The sequence below is a fragment of the Melanostigma gelatinosum genome (genome assembly GCF_949748355.1).
Source record: "Melanostigma gelatinosum genome assembly, chromosome: 9".
NCBI classification, from domain to species: Eukaryota; Metazoa; Chordata; class Actinopteri; order Perciformes; family Zoarcidae; genus Melanostigma; species Melanostigma gelatinosum.
This window is the reverse complement of record NC_136642.1, coordinates 12,699,106-12,719,464: the sequence shown is the minus strand read 5'-3', so window position 1 is coordinate 12,719,464 and position 20,359 is coordinate 12,699,106.

Below are 20,359 nucleotides of genomic sequence, written 5' to 3'. Positions count from 1 at the left end.
GCACATAGTCTGTTCAGCCTCCTACCCTCTGGAAGAAGGTACAGGAGCCTCCGCTGCCGCACCACCAGACTAAAGAACAGTTTTACCCACCAAGCTGTCAGGACACTGAACTCTCTCCCCTCACTCCCCCCAATCATATCCTCCAGCCTGAGGGAAGCTGAAGCTGAAAGTACAGAAGTACTGTAAATATGTACTCATATTTATATTTATATTATATTTATTGCCCACTTTTCACACACACACATACACACACAGTATTATATTAATTGCCCATTTTCCCATCATTATTATATCAATTGCCCACCTGCCCCTACATTATTAATTATTTATTACATTAATTGCCCACTTTTCCCGTTTTTATGTGTATTGAATGTTTTATTGTAGTATAGTATATGTTTTAACTAGGATATCTGTCTTCACTTAGCCTAGGAAGTGTTTTATGTTTTATGTGTTGTGCTGCACTTTATGTTCCACCGTGGGAGAGTGGGAAACGTTATTTCGATTCCTTATATGTCCTGACATGCAAGAATTGACAATAAAAGCTACTTTGAACTTGAACTTTGAACTTTGAACAATTAACCATAAGAGCAGACTACTGTAATTTATCAGCATAATACAGTATTTTCTGTGAAGTGGTGGAAATACGCTTCTCAATACAAGTTCAGTGACTCACGATCCATCTACATCGTACTGTCTATTGTAGGTTAATGCATCTGTAATGGCGATAGCATATTTTCTATTCTTCAAACTGTTCATTGCCAAAAAGTCATTTTTGAGTGACAAGAGTGACCGACTGCTCGTGAACGTGACTTTGGACATCACAGCTTCAGTTCATCCTTCTGAGCACAGCCATGTGGAGATCAACCAAGGAGCCGAGGTAACGTTACGCTTAGCATCCGAAATTCTAAGTCTCCAGTCGTGTTTTGTCTTCATGATTATTGAACTGTTAACATCTCAGATAATGTTTCACTTGGTCTGTTTCACTACATTAGGTTGCGAATATTGGCGGCGCTAACCGTAGCTCTGTGACGTTAGCTAGCTCAAGCTAAATTAGCCTTAGAAGGTTTGCTAGCTAACAGCATAGCAAGTTAAGGTAACATAAATATAGTTAATCACCAATTACAGTGTTAAGATGTAATGCCAGTAACCTAACTTTTGTTTACTTGTGCTATTATTGAACAGATCAAACTCATTTTATTGTTGAACGTTTGTCCATTGTGGTCCAGTGTCTTCGCTTCATTTCTTCACCTAACGTAATGAGCTCATCACATAGGCAGGTCTGTTGATTTAAACGATATGGTATTGTTGTATTTCCTTTTTGCAAAGACTTGCACTGATATTACATTACATTACAGTCATTTATCGGGATACTTTTATCCAATATAAAAGTGTATTCAACATAGGTATTCTAGAGAACTAGTCACCAGAAGTCATAAGTGCATCTCCTTTTTTAAACAAGCATTGACGATCATAAACCAGAATATAAACCAGAGCAAAAGTACAGTGCAGAAACAAACTAATACGAATACAATAAGTGCAACAAACTAAGTGGAAGGCTCGGGCTAGTACTCCTTGAAGAGGTGAGTTTTCAGCCTGCGCCGAAAGATGGGCAGCGACTCTGCTGTCCTGACGTCAGTGGGGAGTTCATTCCATCACTTTGGGGCCAGGACAGAAAAAAGCTGTGACCGGGTCAACCGGCCTCTGAGCGAAGTGGTCAGGGGGTGTAGGGCTTGACCATGGCCTGGAGATAGGAAGGAGCTGTTCCTTGCCCTGTAGGCTAGCACCAGAGTATTAAACTGGATGCGAGCTCTTACAGGGAACCAGTGTAGAGAACCGGAGAAGGGACGTTGTGTGAAAGAACTTGGGGCGATTGAACACCAGACGAGCTGCAGCTTTCTGGACAAGCTCCAGAGGTCTGATGGCCGACGCCGGGGCTCCGGCAAGTAGTGAGTTGCAGTAGTCCAGGCGGGAGATGACAAGAGCCTGGATGAGCACCTGCGCCGTCTCGTCAGTGAGGAAGGGGCGAATCCTCCTGATGTTGTAAAGCAGGAATCTGTAGGAGTGTGTAACCGATGCAATGTTTGCTGAGAACGACAGTTGGTTATCCAGGGTCACACCCAGATTCCTCACAGTCCGAGTTGGCGTCACCATGGTATCATCAACCTTGTGGAACCCCCCGTAGTCAGCATGCGTGGTTCCAACACGGCCCCCCTCCATGTCACCTGGTAGGATCAACCTGTCAGGTAGGATGCAAACAGGGAGAGTGCAGAGCCTGAGACCCCCATCCCCTCGAGGTTGGAGAGGAGGATCTGGTGGTTCACCATGTCAAGAGCTGCACACAGGTCCAGGAGAATCAGGACAGAGGAGAGAGAGTTCGCTCTCGCGGCGTGAAGCGACTCTGTCACCACAAGGAGGGCTGTCTCTGTCGAGTGACCCACTTTGAACCCGGACTGGTGGGGGTCCAAGAGGCTGTTCTAGTGGACATAGGAAGACAGTTGGTTAAAGACAGCACGTTCAAGTGTTTTGGATAGAAAGGGTGGAAGAGAAACCGGTCTGAAGTTCTTGACATCAGAGGGTTTCTTCAGAAGGAGGCTGACTCTGGCAGTCTTGAAAGCTGTGGGAAAGCATCCTGAAACAGGAGATGTGTTGATGAGGTGGGTGAGGAAAGGAAGGAGTTCAGTCGCAATAGACAGAAGAAGAGGGGAGGGGATCTGGCCAAGGGAGCACGTGGTGGGGCGGTTAGATGTAACAAGGTTGATGACCTCGTTAGGGGAGAGGGGAGCAAGATAGAGTAAGAAGGGGCATGGAGAGGGGAGGGAGAGCTGAGGGGGTAGAGAGGGAGAGGGTGGACAGGGAGAGGGGGGCTGAGAGAAGGAGGATCTGATATTGTTTACCTTCTTGTCAAAGAAGTTGGCGAAATCATCAGGGAGAAGGGAGGAAGTAGGAGGATGGGGTGGGGGTTGGAGGAGTGAAGAGAAGGTTTCGAAGAGTTTTTGAGGATTGGAAGCAGAGGTTAGGATTTTAGAGCGGAAGAAAGCAGCTTTAGCAGTAGATAGAGAGGAGGACAAAGTGGAAAGAAGAGATTGGTAGTCAAGAAGGTCCTCCAGGAGTTTGCCTTTTCTCCATTTATGCTCAGCCTCTCTTAGGCTCCGTCTATGCAGCCATGGGGCAGGTGGAGATGGCCGTGCAGGCCTGGACGTGAAGGGACAGAGGTTGTCTAAATAAGAGGAAAGGGTGGAGAGGAGAAGATCAGTTGCAGTATCAGGTGATAGGAGAGAGAAGGATTCAGGGTCAGGGAGGGCAGAGGTAACAGAAGAGGAAAGATCAGCGGGGGAGTGTAGATGACTACGGGTAGGTGGAGGAAGTAAGGGGGAAGAGGAGAGAGAGAGGGACTAGGACATGAAATAGTGGTCAGAGAGCTGGAGCGGAGTGACAGAGAGGTTAGCAGTAGTGGGTAGGAGGAGAAGAGGAGTGGTAAAGGTCAAAAGAGGAGAGGAAGGAAAGAAGAGGTTCTAACTTAAGTCTGGATGTTGAATTCGCCGAGCAGGATGAGTGCGGAGCCATCGTCATGGAAGTGCGAGACTATTGTGTCAAGCTCCTCCATATGTGAGGCACATGCAAACCCACAGTTGCACACACAAAGCTTATTTTAATTGTGTTTATCCTGGATGTCATAGAACTTTCCAGAAGGTGTGTGGCACCATTGTTCAGCGGTATGTACCTATCCCTGGTGTGTGGCACCATTGTTCAGCAGTATGTACCTATCCCTGGTGTGTGGCACCATTGTTCAGCGGTATGTACCTATCCCTGGTGTGTGGCACCATTGTTCAGCGGTATGTACCTATCCCTGGTGTGTGGCACCATTGTTCAGCGGTATGTACCCATCCCTGGGGTGTGCCACTGTTCAGTGGAAAAGTAAATTACGGTAGCTTCACTGTAAAAAAAACAGTAAATTGTTTTACAGTGAAATTGTTTAGAGTGTGAGACTTAATTAATGAGAGTTAATGGGGTTACTGCGATCGAGAGACCAGAGAGACCCCAGGTTAATACAGCTACTAACAGGACAGAGACTGAGTGAGGAGGGGCATAACACATACACACATGCCATGCACACAGGGCCAATATAAAAGCCTATCTCAGTGCTCGTGCAGTAGCCTGAAATCATTAGATCGTTACAACTATCCTCAGTTTCAGAATTATACATGAGGCTTCTGGAAGGTTCCTGTCTTTGATTCATTTCCTATGCTACTGTTAGGGTTATCCAAGCAGTGTGTATGTGGTGTGTGTGTGTGTGTGTGTTTGAGACAGTGTGTTCTTTCAAGTCTTCTGCGCTTAGCAGCAGTGAATGAGATCAGGGTGACTGTACCTGTGAGGAGGCCTTTGATGAAATATGTTCAGAAAGAGATGGGGTTGCAGAGAATGAGATGGGAGGAGAGAGTCAGGAGGAGCAAGGAGGGAGGGAAGCAAGTATCAGGGCATGTGTGCATGTGTGTGCTGGTGTGGGGGGTGGGTTGATATATAGAGATGGCTTGAAGAAAATAGAGAGGATATAGAAGGCAGTAAAAAAACAGTTAAAAAAAGAGTGTGAGTAGGAAGAGCGACAGAAGTGACAGAGAGCAGAAGGAGGGACATTCATTTTTAATCAAGAGGAAAAGTCAGCTTCCCCGCAAGGAGTGAGACAGATAAATGAGGCCCATTCACTTACATCCAGCAGAGCACACACAATACAGACATACCTGTGAACACCATACATGTTCACAGCTTCAAACTGTGAATAATGTTGGACTGTATAGCGTATTGTGTGTTTCAAAGAGTGGATTCCACTAAAATTTTAAAAACCCATGAGGGAGTATTTGGATTGTAGTTTTTCCTTCATCATAATCAGACTCAGATCCTCCTTTTAAACTCTAATACTTTAATTCTAATTACTCCACACAGGCTTCAGTGAGCTGAAGACTGGGAGGGTTTTTATCCCTTGGGAGAAAAAAAGGGGGAGAGACTGTAGGAGACAATGGCGGACTGAAAGAGCCAGAAGGACAGGAAAATAATGTAAGAAACAGAGAGTTGAAAAGAGGAAGGTACTGTGAAACTAAACAAGGATAACAGTACTGGCTTGCTCAACACTACTACTCTTAAAAACTACAGGTCGAGTTGGGTTGAAGAGACCACGAAACAAAAGTTTGTTCTGCCCAGTGTTGTCCTTCTGTGTCTGTCTGCCCTGTCTGTGTTTCCCTGTGTGTGTGTGTGTGTGTGTGGGCGGGGTTGTCTTTACTTACCTCCCTGACCTACTTTCACTCACCAGTGGTTCATCAGCTCGTCACTCTGCCCATCCAGCACACCTGCCTTCCATCAGTCTCATCAACCACAGTATATAAATCTCTGCCAAATTGTTGACAGCCCTCAGTGGTAATACTCTGGCAAAATGTTTTATATTTCTCATACCTCACTCCCTCAATGCCACCACACCAACAACTTTTTGGGATTTCCCTCTTCCCAGTCCCAATACTACTCCGCTTTAATTTTCAATAAAACTATTTAAACCTTTCCCCTTGTGTCCCTTTGTCTGCGTCTTTGGGTTGTTGTCAAGATCGTAACAGTTGACTGTGTAAATATTGCAAAACAACATTACTGAGTACTGCTAGAGACACATAACTACCATATTCATTTACATGTTGACAAGGCTCCCAAAATCTGTATTTAGTATTAAAGTATGACAATCATTTGCAAAGCCCTGCCTAAAGCCTAAAGCCAAATTTTGCTTCAACTTCTGCAGGTTTATGTCCCAAGAGGGAAAAGCCAGTCTGGTAACATTCTCCAACAACTCATGGGTGTTTTCTTTGGGGGTTTTTTTCTTTTCTTTTCTTTACAAAGGCACCATTTGAATGACCTAAACCTGTCCTGCCGGTGCTATAAATAGGACAACCCAAGCTACATACCTAACACATTTACAGCAATGTCTCTTTTAGCAGCAACAGTATTTAAACGATTACCCCCAGGTATACCAACCTGTGCGGAACACAGACAGATGCTCAGCGGGATCTAATAACACTTTACTGACCACTGGCCCAGTGGGATTCCAGTTCAAACCAGACCTGAACATAAAAAAAAACCAGGAAGGGTGTTTCATTTTCCCCCGAGGGCTCTCTCGCTCTCGCTCTCGCTCTCTCTGTCGGGAGTGAGAGGGTGTTTTCGATCATTTTTTTCCCCCTTAGTTATGTATGATTCATTTAATGTGGTTTAGTGGTTGGTGTTCACTTTAGTTTAGTTTTGTTCTTTGTGCTTTTGTTGGGGGAGTTTGGGTTTTCTTTGGGTGTTTTTTTTCCTCCTGCCGGTGTTTCGCCGGTCGGCGTCTCTAGACGCCATGGTGAATGGAGACGCGCTGTCCCACCTCACGAGGAAGCACGGCATCAAGATCGCCGTCGGCTCCTCGTGCAGCGTGGAGGACGTGGGGCTGGCTGTGGGGGAGAGGGTCGGGCACAGCAGCATCAAGTCGGCCGCTCGGATGAACGGCGCCGTGGTCCTCTTCCTGGACCAGGTGGAAAAGTTGACCTTCTGCGGTCTCCGGGAGACTATCTACCATGTTTTTACTGAGTGTAAGAGGCTCGCGAGCTTCTTCTCTCTTTTAGCATCGGTTTTTAGTCTTTTTAACATGGTTTTTACTGAAAGGGTTTTTATCATGGGAGCTGCCTATAAGAAAGCAGAAAAGGAAAAGTGGCAGCTACTGAACTATCTTTCGGGGGAAGCCAAAATGGCCATTTATTTGAGTAGAAAGGCCAGAGTGGAGACCGGGGAGGGGCAGGAGGCCGGGGCAGTCTGGCTATGTAATATCAGGGCCAGACTCTGGCTAGAGTTCAGGTTTTACACACACATTGGAGATTTAGACGCTTTTAAACGATGTTGGTGTTTTGAAAATATTGTTTGTTCCATTGTAAAAGATAGGTTGGTGTTTGCGCAGGTGTTTACTTGATGGGTTATGTGTGGGTTGTTTAAACGGAGCAATCACTGATTTTAATGCATTCGCGCTTTAATTGTAAAAATTAAAAAATGTGAATAAAGTGCTTTTGAAAAATCAATCTCTCTCTCTCTCTCTCTCTCTCTCTCTTTCTTTCATGCATTCCCTGGAGTTATCGCTATTTTTCTCCACATTTGCTGCTTTTTATCCTGCTCCTAGAGCTGAGGACATAGACAACACACAGAGGGAGAAACACACAAACACAGTTAGAAAGCACATACAGAGAGAAAGGGAGGAAGCGCACCCAAAAAAATGTCTGTCTCTCTCTCTCTCTCTCTCTCTCTCCCCCCCCCCACACACACAGGTGTATATATATACAGACACAGTGGACCCTATTTCAGGATGCTGTCAGCAGGGGGACAGAGGCTAGAGGAAACACAGGATGAATTCTCCCCTGCCTCATTCCATCACACTGCCATGACACCCCTATTTACCTCCTCCATCTATCTCCACACCGACTGTCTACCACCTCGTCTTGCCTGTGTGTGTGTGTGTGTGTGTGTGTGTGTGTGCCTGTTACTGTGTGTATGCATGCGTGAAGGCGCGTGGGTCCTGTGTGGGTGCGTCTGCACATGTGCGAGCCTAAGTGTATCAGCACATTCACAGTGATGGAGTGAGGTGAGGTGGACACTGTATATTGTGCTCTACGGTGTTAGGACACACTGTGCAGCCCATCAGCGTTCCCTGTGTTTTGTTTACGGTTGTAACACATGACACTCTGTCCCCCATAGGAGAGACTCGGGAAGTTTCTTCATTAAAGTTTACAGCAGTGCCAGACCCCTAGGTTTCTCAAGCAATCTCCCCGACTGATTCCCTCTTAATTCGGTTTCAGGTTTTTTTTTACCCCGTCATCTCTTCGGGCTCGCGAGCATTCCTCTCCCCCTGTCGTCATCCGATGGCTTTCCTTCACACCCCATATGTTCTCCTGCGAATATGAGAGAGGCACTTTCATTGAGGGGAACGAAAGTGTTCTATCCAATTCCCCAACCTCATTTTGGCTCTGAGAGAAATGGTACTTTCTTTGTCTCTCTGACCCGTACACACGCACACACACACACACACACACACACACACACACATACAAATGGTCCCTACAGTGTTGTCCTTCCACTCCCCAAGGCTATGGTGATGCATTTTCGCTTCATATTAATTGTTTTTGTTTGCTCTCCCTAGCCTTTTATGATCCATGACCACAAAAAGAGATAGAACACACAGTAAGAGCAAATAAAATGAACATTAGCAGAACAGGCATGCAGTAGTGAGCTGTCCGGTGGCTTGATCCCTCTATGAAATACAAGCAAGCACTTCTAAAGGCAAACAATACAATAATAATTGTATTTCATTCCTGCTGTTTTGTGCTTGCTCTGTGTTATTGTACATTTACGCTTGAGTCGTGTCTGTGTCCTTCACTTAGGATATATAATGTTGACATTCACAGCCTGTCGACTGCATACGTATCCATGTTCAGTATACTAAGGCTGGATGAGTCTGAGATACTTTATTGGATTCATATATTGAATACATCTCTAAACAAGATGGCCTAAAGGTAAAAATAAAACAACTGGAATAGCAAGGTGTCATGAGCTCCAATCATCAGTTAGAGCTCTCTGTAAAAGACAAGTCTTTACATTTGTTGATAAGTGGCATGAAAGTGTCAAAGATCACATCATCCCAGACACGATTGCAATGATTGTGTATCTGGCACCAGCAAGTTAATGCAACAACTTTCTATACCTACTTAATTCTCTTCAGCGCCATGAAGCTGTCACTTTACAGCCTCCAGCAGAGTGAAGCATAGAGACGGTTTCACACATTAAGATCATCATTTTGTTCCAGTTAACATACAGAGATATTTCCTTAAATGTGCATTGGTGCGGGTTTGAAGCTCTGCTCAGAGGTAACTATTTTCATCATTAAATATTCATTAACACTTGATATTCCAATACCTCAAGGACTTATGTATGAAATTTCCAAAAGTGCTTACTTGCTGTAATGTGGTTTAAGCTGTTATTCCTGCTGGGTTTGCAGCAGTTCATTTGATGAAATCCGGTGCACGAATCATAATATTCACACTCTGTTCATCATGACAACTTAAACACTACAGGGAGACAAATTGTTGTTCATGTGACAAGGCTTACGTGAGGGTACGTTCACGTGCATAGTGCGTTCTTAAATATGCAACAGACTGGCAAAAGAATACCTTTCATGTCTCCAGTTCTGTATTAGTCACTAGTCGATGGCTGTATTTGCAGTGTGTGCATGAAAAGGTGAACGTGCAAGAGTGGCTGACAGTCTGCTGATGGGCTATCACCTTTTTTCCAGAAAACCTATCCTCCTGCATCGTCTCGCCAGAGCAATCGAGTCCTCTCCAGCATGGGAAACAATGCACACCCAGAAAAAAGGCACCCCCCCCCCCCCCACTCACATACACACATATTCATAAGCACAATCATGCTCACAATTATTTTTTGTTATATTCACCCAAAGCAGCAGCTTAGAATTCCCAAGGCAAGGTCAGAAAATATTACTTAACAATACAAACAAGCAAAATAAGCCAAAGAGACACCATCCAGAAATACTAAATTAGCTTGCTGCCCATTCCAAACATAGAAGCTGTCCCAGATGCTGAGGAAAGCTCCTTCGGGGAACATATAAAAATGCTTAAGGGTAGTTAGTTATTTTCAGAAGCAATAATTAGCATCCGTAGTGTCAAGATTCCTCTCTGGCCTGGCTCTCCCTGGCAAATATTTTGTATGACAACTATTAAACAGTATTAAATCAACTTGAAGAGCTTATTAGTTACACTACTTTGACAGCTATTTAAATTTGAATGCACATAAAACAGAGTGAGAAAGGAAGAAGAGTCAAAGAAACAGGCAGATCAAAATGTCAGTCGGGATCAAAGGGCCTACGGTATGAACACAGCGAGAGCAAAGAGGACAATGAACATTTCATACAAACAGGTGGAAGAGAACATGGCATTTCTGAAATGCTTTAATTTCCTTAGCATTTTCCTGTAGGTTTCCTTAAATTGTAATGTCGTAAAAATCATTGGGGAATACATGTATGAGATTATGCTGAGTAGCTCCTTTCAATAACAATTTATTTGTAAAGAAATTCTCCTTCTGAAGCTAAGTAAACAGGCATTCGTTGTTCATTTCCTACTGGAAATGTAATTATACCCATCTATGTTGATTTGATTGACCGAATTGACGTCTTTTCCATGGCTCTCTTTGTGACATTACGCCTATACTTCAGTTCTTTTATAGGGAATTATAGGAAACTTTGAAACGTTAAAAAAGAATTGTTACTGAGAGGGAGAGAACTTTGACACTGTCAGATGGTTGTACATGTATCCTAAAATGGATGCATGTGTGCACTGGTTTATGTGTGTCTGTATTAGAATGAGGATGTGAGGATAATTTAATTACGGAGCAGATAGAGCGGGTTACTGAGGTTAATATCCTGCATGCACTCTAGTCCTCTCCGGACACAGTAATTGCTTTAAGCACATTAGGAGGTTTATTGACTGCGATGGCCTTTTAAGACATTACATTTCTGCTGCTTAGTGTCAGACAGGAGTCATCCGGTTCTGCTTACTGTCTCTGTCTCCCTCTATCTCTGTCCTTCTTCCTGTTGCCCTCTGCTCGCCCTGTCACTCTCTCCTCTCTGCATGTGTCTCCGTGCCTGTATCTGCTTAATTGAAGGCTCCTTAAATATGATGAGATTTGTATAGAGCCTCATCTGTAGAGGGGGCTTGATGAGGTTTGATTGGCAGGTGATTAACTCCTCTTAACCCGCAGAATCATTTGTCCTCGGTGGAACAGTTACACTAATGACACCATAAAAGGCTTCTTGATCTGTTAAATTCTGGAGCAGAGCTCCGGAGAGAGAGCTTCCAACAACTCCTTCGAAAAAGTGCAACCCCCTCACTTCTCCTTCTCTCGGTTGAGATCAATCCACTCAACACCTCCTCAGCAGATCTCTCCATTTTCACTCAACTAGACCTCTTAATGAGGATGGAGGTGAATGGAAGGAGTTATTAAAAAGTCCTCACCTTCCTCCTGCGACCGCTAAAGAGAAATTGTATGCAACAAAGTGCACTTACAATCCCAGTTAGAGTTATTTCACATTTCTATTGCCATAAATCCACATCCACTTCAGTCATGACAGGAGTGGAAAATTATTTCTGGCCCAGAAAGAATTTGGTGTTCCTTTCTTTTTCATAAGGGATGTGCTGGGAGATTTTCATTTGCGGCTTCAGGTAAAGGAAAAAATGAAAATTACAGATTGGAGGAAAAGAAGGGAGGAGTTGAGAGACAAGGAAAGGGATGGGGAGTAGAGGAGAAGCGAAGGAAGGATGTCGCAGCTGACAGGGTGGGGGGCCAAGCAATAAGTACAGCAGATATAGCCGATGTGCAGAGATAAATGATGTAATATCTGCATGGATCGATGTCTGTACTGTCCCTCTAAAAGGGGTTCTCTCTATAAATCACATCACCAGCCCTCCTACTGCATGTGCACATGGGCACACTCAAATACACACATTCACACCGCAAATACACGCAGCACTCCACAGCTATCTCAATTAGTATGAATTAAGATGTATGGTTGTAAAGTCTAAGTGGCTCGACACCACTATGTAAATGTCTTCTTCCAGCTGTCCGGTCCCATCACTATGCAGATGGTAGGAGGAACCAAGGAGGAAATCAATTTGTTAAGATAGCACTATCCAGCTAATGAGAAATCAAGTGGCTTGACTTTTCACATGAATCCCATCATGTCCGTTCATATTATCAAACTAAGATGTCATTAGTTGCACTTAGTGTGACTCATAGTACAACCACATCCTTGTTCAGTATCTTTGCTAACAGTCCCACCTTGTGGCATTTTAAATAATTACATTTAAAAGGATCACAGACGAGGGGGTGGGCGACGTGAAACATCTCACAATGCAAAAAAATAAATAAAAAATGAAAAGAATATAAATTGAATTTTATTTTATTGTTTCTTTTATTGAAACAAAATGGATTAAAACTCAGTGGTTGGCCCTTAAGGAAATATTTGTCTCACACACATTTGCCCCTTGGATAACAATGATGGTGGGAGAATTTAAAAACATAATGTTGGATTTCCATAATGTGAAGTCTTTTTAATCCAGAGTGACGCACACACACACACACACACACACACACACACACACACACACACACACACACACACACACACACACACACACACATACAAACACACTTGCGATTTTTTGTGACATTATATTAACTTACATTCATTTTCTGGAGACTAACCCTAACCCTAACCGTCACCAAGTTTTCACCCTAAAATATAATGATTTTTGTCATGGGGATGTGCAATTGTCCCCATTATTTAATAAAAAGGATGAGTCCCCACAATCTCACTGTGTAATTAGATGTCCCCACAAGACGGGTAAAACAACCTCATAAACACACACACTCCCATTGTACCCAAGGTTATACATGATGATACATTAATAGTCTTTTTGAATCACAGAAAAAACTTCTTGTTGTAGGTTGAACATCTGCGAAAAAATAGCAGATGAAGGGCAGGGAGAGTTCCTTTTAAACTAATAATTAGTGCAGTAACATACATAGACGGAAAATGATACGAATGTATTTACAATACCAATACTGTATGTTCAGTACATGTGTATGTGGGCAGATGACTAGAAAGACATCTCAGAATCTCTGGGTACATTTGCTTTGTCCACCGAAGACAAGTAACAATTACATAATTTGATTAAACAACTTTTAAAAAACAGTCTTCCGTCAATGTTGGCAAATTTCTTCATATATACCGGTATATATATTTTTTGACTTTTCCTTATCTTTATACTGTGATGCTGTAGTGCAATGACAAAAGAAATCACATGTGAAAAAATGATGATTGTTAGACCTCTTTTAAAGCTGACGCATGTATTGCAAACTATTGGAATTATAGCTTCTTGCATAAACAGCAAGAATTTATGCAACAGTTTCCAAGACAGTAACATTTCAAAATGCGGCAAGGAGTATGAGACCAAGAGTTAACCACCGTGCTAGCGCTTCTGTGAGGCTAAACATATGAACTTTGAACCATGCTAGTGTTAGCATGGCAACATGACCACAATAACATTAAACGAATGAATCTTCATTGAGTATGTTAGCAAAGTAAAGCTAAGGATGTTGGGAATGTAACTCTGGTATATTATTATAGACAGACAGACAGACAGACAGACAGACAGACAGACAGACTGACTGACTGACTGACTGACTGACTGACTGACTGACTGACTTTATTTCAGACTCGGGGTCCATGCAGACAGATACATAAAAAGACAGACACAAACAATAAAAGTACATAGGCCTAGCAATGCCTTACAAAGAGACAGCTGTACCAATGTCTCCACAGCTGGGACTGGTAGCGTGTGGTGCTAAACCTTATGTTGGTTAAAACAAGTATGATCCCATTTACAGAGTCATTCAGTCTACAGATGAATTTGTACATGAAATTTCTTAAAACAGTTTGGAAAGTGTTGACTCGTGCAGCCACAAACATTTCACTGGCACTACTCCATCTCGGTCTCTTTAAAAGTATTCTCATGGCGTCATTGTACGCTACTTGAAGTCTCTGTAAACTCTTTTTTTTGTAGTTTGACCACAAGTGTGCAGTGTAGAGTGGAGTACAATATGCTCTGAACAGAGACATCTTCACTCCATCTGTACACAGACCAAACTAGCGTTAGAGACTGTCTGCTTGTGCATACATCATACGACATGAACTGGAAATGTCGTTATCATCAGACATGTGTTCTGTTAAAAAATGACCAAGATATTTTACTTCACTGCAGACACCAAGATTATTGTCAGACAATTTGAAGTCATGGAAGTTTAGACATTTGTCCGCTTTAGTTCTACAGATCAGGATAGCACTCTTACTGGCGTTGTATTTGATGTCATGTTCCACACCATACACAGTACATATAGTGAGGAGCTGCTGAAGACCAGCGCTAGAAGGACTAAAGATCACCAGATCATCTGCATACATGATGTGACCAGAGTATTTCCAATCATGCACCCAGTAGTACAGGCTTTCAGTTGCTTGGACAGATCATCAATATACAGATTAAACAGAACTTGTCTGACACCATTGCTAACCCCAAATGGGGCTGACACACTTTTACCCCATTTTACTTGCATACTCTGGTGCGCATACCAGTAAGCCAGAATTCTCACAATGTATGTGGGGACACCTCTTTGGCTCAGTTTAAAAAATAATTTACTATGATTAACACGATCAAAAGCTTTGGAGGCATCAATAAAACACATAAGAAGTGATGAGTTTTGACCTCTATTTGTTTACAATTTCCTTTAAGGCATATATACACAAGTCAGTGCCATGTTTGGCTTTGAAGCCGAACTGGTTATCTGTGGAGGTGATTCAATTCAATTCAATTCAATTTATTTTTGTATAGCCCAAAATCACAAATTACAAATTTGCCTCAGAGGGCTTTACAATATGTACACGTTTGACATCTTCTTGTCCCGGGACCCTCACATCAGAACAGGAAAAACTCCCCAAAAACCCCTTTAACGGGGAGGAAAGAGGAAGAAACCTGTGGGAGAGCAATAGAGGAGGGATCCCTCTCCCAGGATGGACAGGCGTGCAATGATGTCATGTGTAGAACAGGATAGTGAATTACAACACATTCAATGTAATTACAGCACATTCAATGTATGACACAACCACGACAGGAGGCAAGACCTGGTCCAGGTAAACCCGGATACACAGGAACCTGTGAGGCGAGAAAGCACAGAGACTCTGGTGAAGAAGCAGGTCAATAATGTGCATTAATGGTATCGGTAGTATGAAATAGTAATGTGAGTAATAATAAAAGTGATATTAGCAGTTGGAGTCAGCAGGGCCATGGTAGGAGGAAGGACCAGGGTCCAGATGAAACCATGCTCCATGGAAACCTGTGAGGAGAGGAAGCACAAGGACTCCGGGGAAGAGACAAAATGAGTACCGTGCATTAATTGTATCGGTAATAGGATTAATAATCAGTACTGTGCATTAATGGTGTCGGTAATAGGATTAATAATGTTAATCATGAAGATCGTAGTAGATGTCAGCAGGGCCATGGCTGGTTGAAGAACCAGTGTCCAGATAAAACTGCGGTCATCCTGTGAGGCGAGAAAGCACAAATACTCCGGGGAAGAAGTAAAGTTAGTAATGAGCATTAATGGGACATCAATGCATACAGACGGAGGTGAAGAAGAGGAGGAGAGAGGTGCTCAGTGTAGGAAGTCCCCCTGTAGTTTTTGCCTATACCAGTTTGTCCATGGGCCGGTCCAAGGCAAGCTAGAGCCAGCCCTAACTATAAGCACTATCAAAGAGGAAAGTCTTAAGCCTACTCTTAAATGTGGTGAGTGTGTCTGCCCCCCGGACAGAAATGGGAAGCTGGTTCCACAGAAGAGGAGCTTGATAACTGAAGGCTCTGGCTCCCGTCCTACTTTTTAAGACTCTAGGAACCACAAGTAACCCTGAATCACTGGATCGCAACTCTCTAGTAGGGCAGTATGGTACTATAAGCTCTTTAAGATATGATGGAGCCTGACCAGTTCGGGCTTTGTAGGTCAGTAAAAGGATTTTAAATTCTATTCTAGATTTTACAGGGAGCCAGTGCAGAGAAGCTAATACAGGAGTAATATGATCTCTCCTCTTAGTTCTTGTTAGTACACGAGCTGCAGCATTCTGGATCAGCTGGAGAGATTTAAGAGACTTATTAGAGCAGCCTGAAAATAAGGAATTGCAGTAATCTAATCTAGAGGTAACAAATGCATGAACTAATTTCTCTGCATCGCTTTGAGATAGGATGTGCCTGATTTTTGAAATATTACGTAGGTGAAAAAAGGCAGTCCTAGAAATAAGTTTTATCTGAGAGTTGAAAGACAAATCCTGATCAAAGGTAACTCCAAGATTCTTGACGGTGCTGCTGGATGCCAGCGCAATGCCATCTAGAGAAACTATATCATTAGAGAACTGATTTCGGAGGTGTTCTGGGCCTAGTAGAATAACTTCAGTTTTGTCTGAGTTTAACATCAGGAAGTTGCAGGTCATCCAGGTTTTTATGTCTTTAAGACACGCTTGCAGTTTAGCAAGCTGGTTGGTTTCGTCCGGTTTGATCGATATATATAATTGAGTATCATCTGCATAACAATGAAAGGTTATAGAGTGTTTTCTGATAATATTGCCTAAAGGAAGCATATATAAGGTGAACAAGATTGGTCCAAGCACAGAACCTTGTGGAACTCCATAACTGACGTTGGTCCTCATTGAGGCTTCATCATTTACATAAACAAACTGAGATCGATCCGATAAATAGGATCCAAACCAGTTCAGTGCGGTTCCTTTGATGCCAATATAATGTTCCAGTCTCTGCAACAGGATGTAGTGGTCTATAGTGTCGAACGCAGCACTAAGGTCTAACAGAACAAGAACAGAGACGAGTCCTTTGTCTGATGCGATTAGAAGGTCGTTAGTTATTTTTACCAGAGCTGTCTCTGTGCTATGATGCTTTCTAAATCCTGACTGAAAATCCTCAAATAAACTATTGTTACACAGAAAGTCACATAACTGATTTGCAACTGCTTTCTCAAGGATCTTAGAGAGGAAGGGAAGGTTCGAGATCGGTCTATAGTTGGCCAACACCTCTGGATCCAGAGTGGGCTTCTTAAGAAGAGGTTTAATCACAGCTACTTTGAAGGACTGTGGTACATGACCTGTTACTAAAGACAGGTTGATGATATCTAATAAAGTTGTGCTAATTAATGGTAGCACTTCTTTAAGCAGCCTAGTCGGTATAGGGTCTAAGAGACAGGTGGACGGTTTAGATGTAAAAATTGTTGAAGTCAGTTTGTCAAGGTCGATGGGAGTAAAGCCATCTAAACATATATCAGGGTTTACAGCTGTTTCTAAGGTTACTCTATTTGTGGAAAGATCGGTCGAGGGCAGGAGATTATTAATGTTGTCTCTAATAATCATAATCTTATCATTAAAGAAGTTCATGAAGTCATTGCTGCTGAGGTCTATAGGGATACTCGGCACAACAGAGCTGTGACTCTCTGTCAGCCTGGCTACAGTGCTGAAGAGGAACCTGGGGTTGTTCTTATTTTTCTCTATTAACAATGAGTAATAAGCTGATCTGGCATTACGGAGGGCCTTCTTATATGTCTTAAGACTGTCTCGCCAGAGTAACCGAGATTGTTCCAAGTTAGTGGAACGCCATGTTCTTTCAAGTTTTCGCGATGTTTGCTTTAATTTGCGGGTTTCAGGGTTATACCATGGAGCGAATCTCCTTTGTTTTACCAACTTCTTTTTTAAAGGAGCAATAGAGTCTAGTGTCCTTCTCAGTGAGCTTGTAGCACTGTCGACAAGATGATCAATCTGGGTCGGACTAAAGTTAGCACAGGAGTCCTCTGTCACATCGAAGCATGGTATTGAGTTAAATACAGACGGAATCGCTTCTTTAAATTGAGCTACGGCACCATCAGATAAACATCTAGTGTAGTAACTCTTGCTTAACGGTGTAAACTCAGTTAGTAAGAATTCAAAAGTTATTAGATAATGATCCGACAGAAGAGGGTTCTGTGGATAGACTATTAAATCGTCTATGTTAATGCCATAAGTCAGAACCAGGTCGAGAGTATGGTTAAAACAGTGAGTGGGTTTCTGTACATTCTGACAGAAACCAATCGAATCTAATAATGAAATAAATGCAGTACTGAGGCAGTTGTTCTCGACATCCACATGAATATTAAAGTCACCTACAATAATTACTTTGTCTGTTTTAAGGACTAGACTTGATAAAAACTGAAAAAATTCCGATAGAAATTCAGAATACGGACCCGGGGCCCGGTACACTATCACAAATATAACTGGCTGTATTGTTTTCCAGGTTGGGTGTGAAAGACTAAGAACCAAGCTTTCAAATGAGTTATAGTCTAGTTTAGGTTTAGGGTGTAATAATAGGCTGGAGTCAAAGATGGCTGCTACTCCACCTCCTCGGCCAGTGCCTCGAGGAATGTGAGTATTGATATGACTTGGAGGAGTTGATTCATTTAGGCTGACATATTCATCATTACTCAGCCAGGTTTCAGTAAGACAAAATAAGTCAATATGATGATCTGATATCAGCTCATTTACTAGGAGAGCTTTAGATGACAAAGATCTGACATTTAAGAGTCCACATTTAATTATCCTATTTTGTTGTACTGTTGCGGTAGTTTTAACTTGGATTAAGTTATTTTGTTTAACTCCTCGATCGTTTATTTTTGATTCAATTAATTTAAGTGGCCGTGGGGCAGACACAGTCTCTATGTGGTGTTGCGTGAGTAACTGCTCTAATGGAAGCTCAGAGGAGTGTGTAAGACTGCAACTCTGCTTCCTGGTCTGATCTCTGAGTTGTCATGCACCAGGTCCATACAGAAACTGGGTCAGATTTGCAGAGATGAGATCTGCTCCATCCAAAGTAGGATGAATGCCGTCCCTCCTAAGCAAACCAGGTTTTCCCCAGAAAGTGTCCCAGTTATCTATGAAGCTAAGTGATGAAGTCCTGTATTCTGTCCAGCAGAATTCTTTCCAGGACTTTTGACAGGACGCTGGCCAAAGCAATGGGCCTGTAATTCTCTAGGCTACATACTTCACCAGCTTTGTTTTCAATGACTGGCACTAAGACAGGGGTGTCAAACTCATTTTCACTCTGGGGCCACATCAGCATCACGGTCGCCCTCAAAGGGCCGGTTGTAAATGTAAGACGGTGTAAATGTAACTACGGTACTCCTAACATAGTTAGTTTAGTTTCCCGGGATATCTGTGACTTCCACAACACGTACTTCCAGTTGTGTGATTTCTCCTCCGCCATTGTTTCCTGTTGCTGGTGCAAAATGCATTCTGGGATATTTGGCTGTCCCAAGTACAGACAAGTCACCTCCGATGCATCCTGGGTAAAATGGGCAGAGCGAGCCACATCCGGGCATTAGGGCCGTGCTTGGCTCGATGTGAACTTTGAATTGGAACAGTACTTGGGCTGAGACTGATGACGTTTCAGTACAGAGAAGTACGCATGTTGAGAAACTTGTTGGAAATCCTCTTTATGGGCTGTTGCATCTCCTGTCCACCTGTTGTGATAGTTTTAATGTCGGCACACAGACAACATGCCATCTCATCACTTCGACTTTCTATCTCATAATTTCGACCATGGGGATATTTTTATTTTCACATCTAACTTTAAATTTTTGTAAAAAAAAAAAAAAAAAAAAATATTATTTTTTTTTTTTTGCTGGCGGATTCGCGGGCCACATAAAATGACGTGGCGGGCCGGATCCGGCCCGTGGGCCGTATGTTTGACACCCCTGCACTAAGAGAACAGACAGCATTGAGTCTGGTAACAAGCCGTGAATCATGAAGCCAGTGAAACAAATAGCGAGGAGAGGAGCTAACCTCGGACTAGCATATTTAAGGTGTTCAGCAGTAATATGGTGTAAACCACTTGCTTTGCCTTCAGACCGTTTGTTGATAGCTTGGTGCACCTCATATGATGTAATTGCCATTGACTCATTACTCTCAGAACTGTCCACGCTATACAAATCACTTTTGATGCAGTTACCAAAGTATTGAGATTTTTAACAAATGATGGCGCTAGACTATGCTACCATAGCTACAAAATCACAACGTAACCAGTCAGTGTGTGTTCATTGACCTTAATTTATTCAAGCCTGACAAAGTGTTGATAGACTCACATTCACAACTGGGAGATTAACAATCAAGCTCAGCATTCCACTATTACACATTAAGCAGTTTCATCACAACACTTGGTGCTGACACACTTGGTGCTGACACAATGACGTCCCATTGATTTTAGAGGGTGTACGAGGGGCATTTTTCAAAAGTGTTCATTCTCGACAAGCTGTAGCCTATACAAAAAGAGGAGAGACAATTTCATGAGCTGAGTTATGAGATGTACAGTAAAACATGAGGTAATTCATTTTAGGTTTGGTTGCACACCATTCCAGCCTTTGTTAGAGCATGTATCTTCTTTTTTTTTATGATAGATATGCCAGTTCAGAAATACCATTCAGGCACAGAAGGAAGCATACCTCAAACAGATAAAACAAATTGTGGAAACCTGTTCTGCAGCATGCTGAATGGTGATTCTGCCTCTCCCTGTGTCAACTAGAGCAGGCAAAGTGTTCAATCATTGCTTTTTCATTCGGGTGGAGGTTAAGGGATCACTTGTTTTACCATTGGGTGTGTTAGGGGGAACTCATTGAT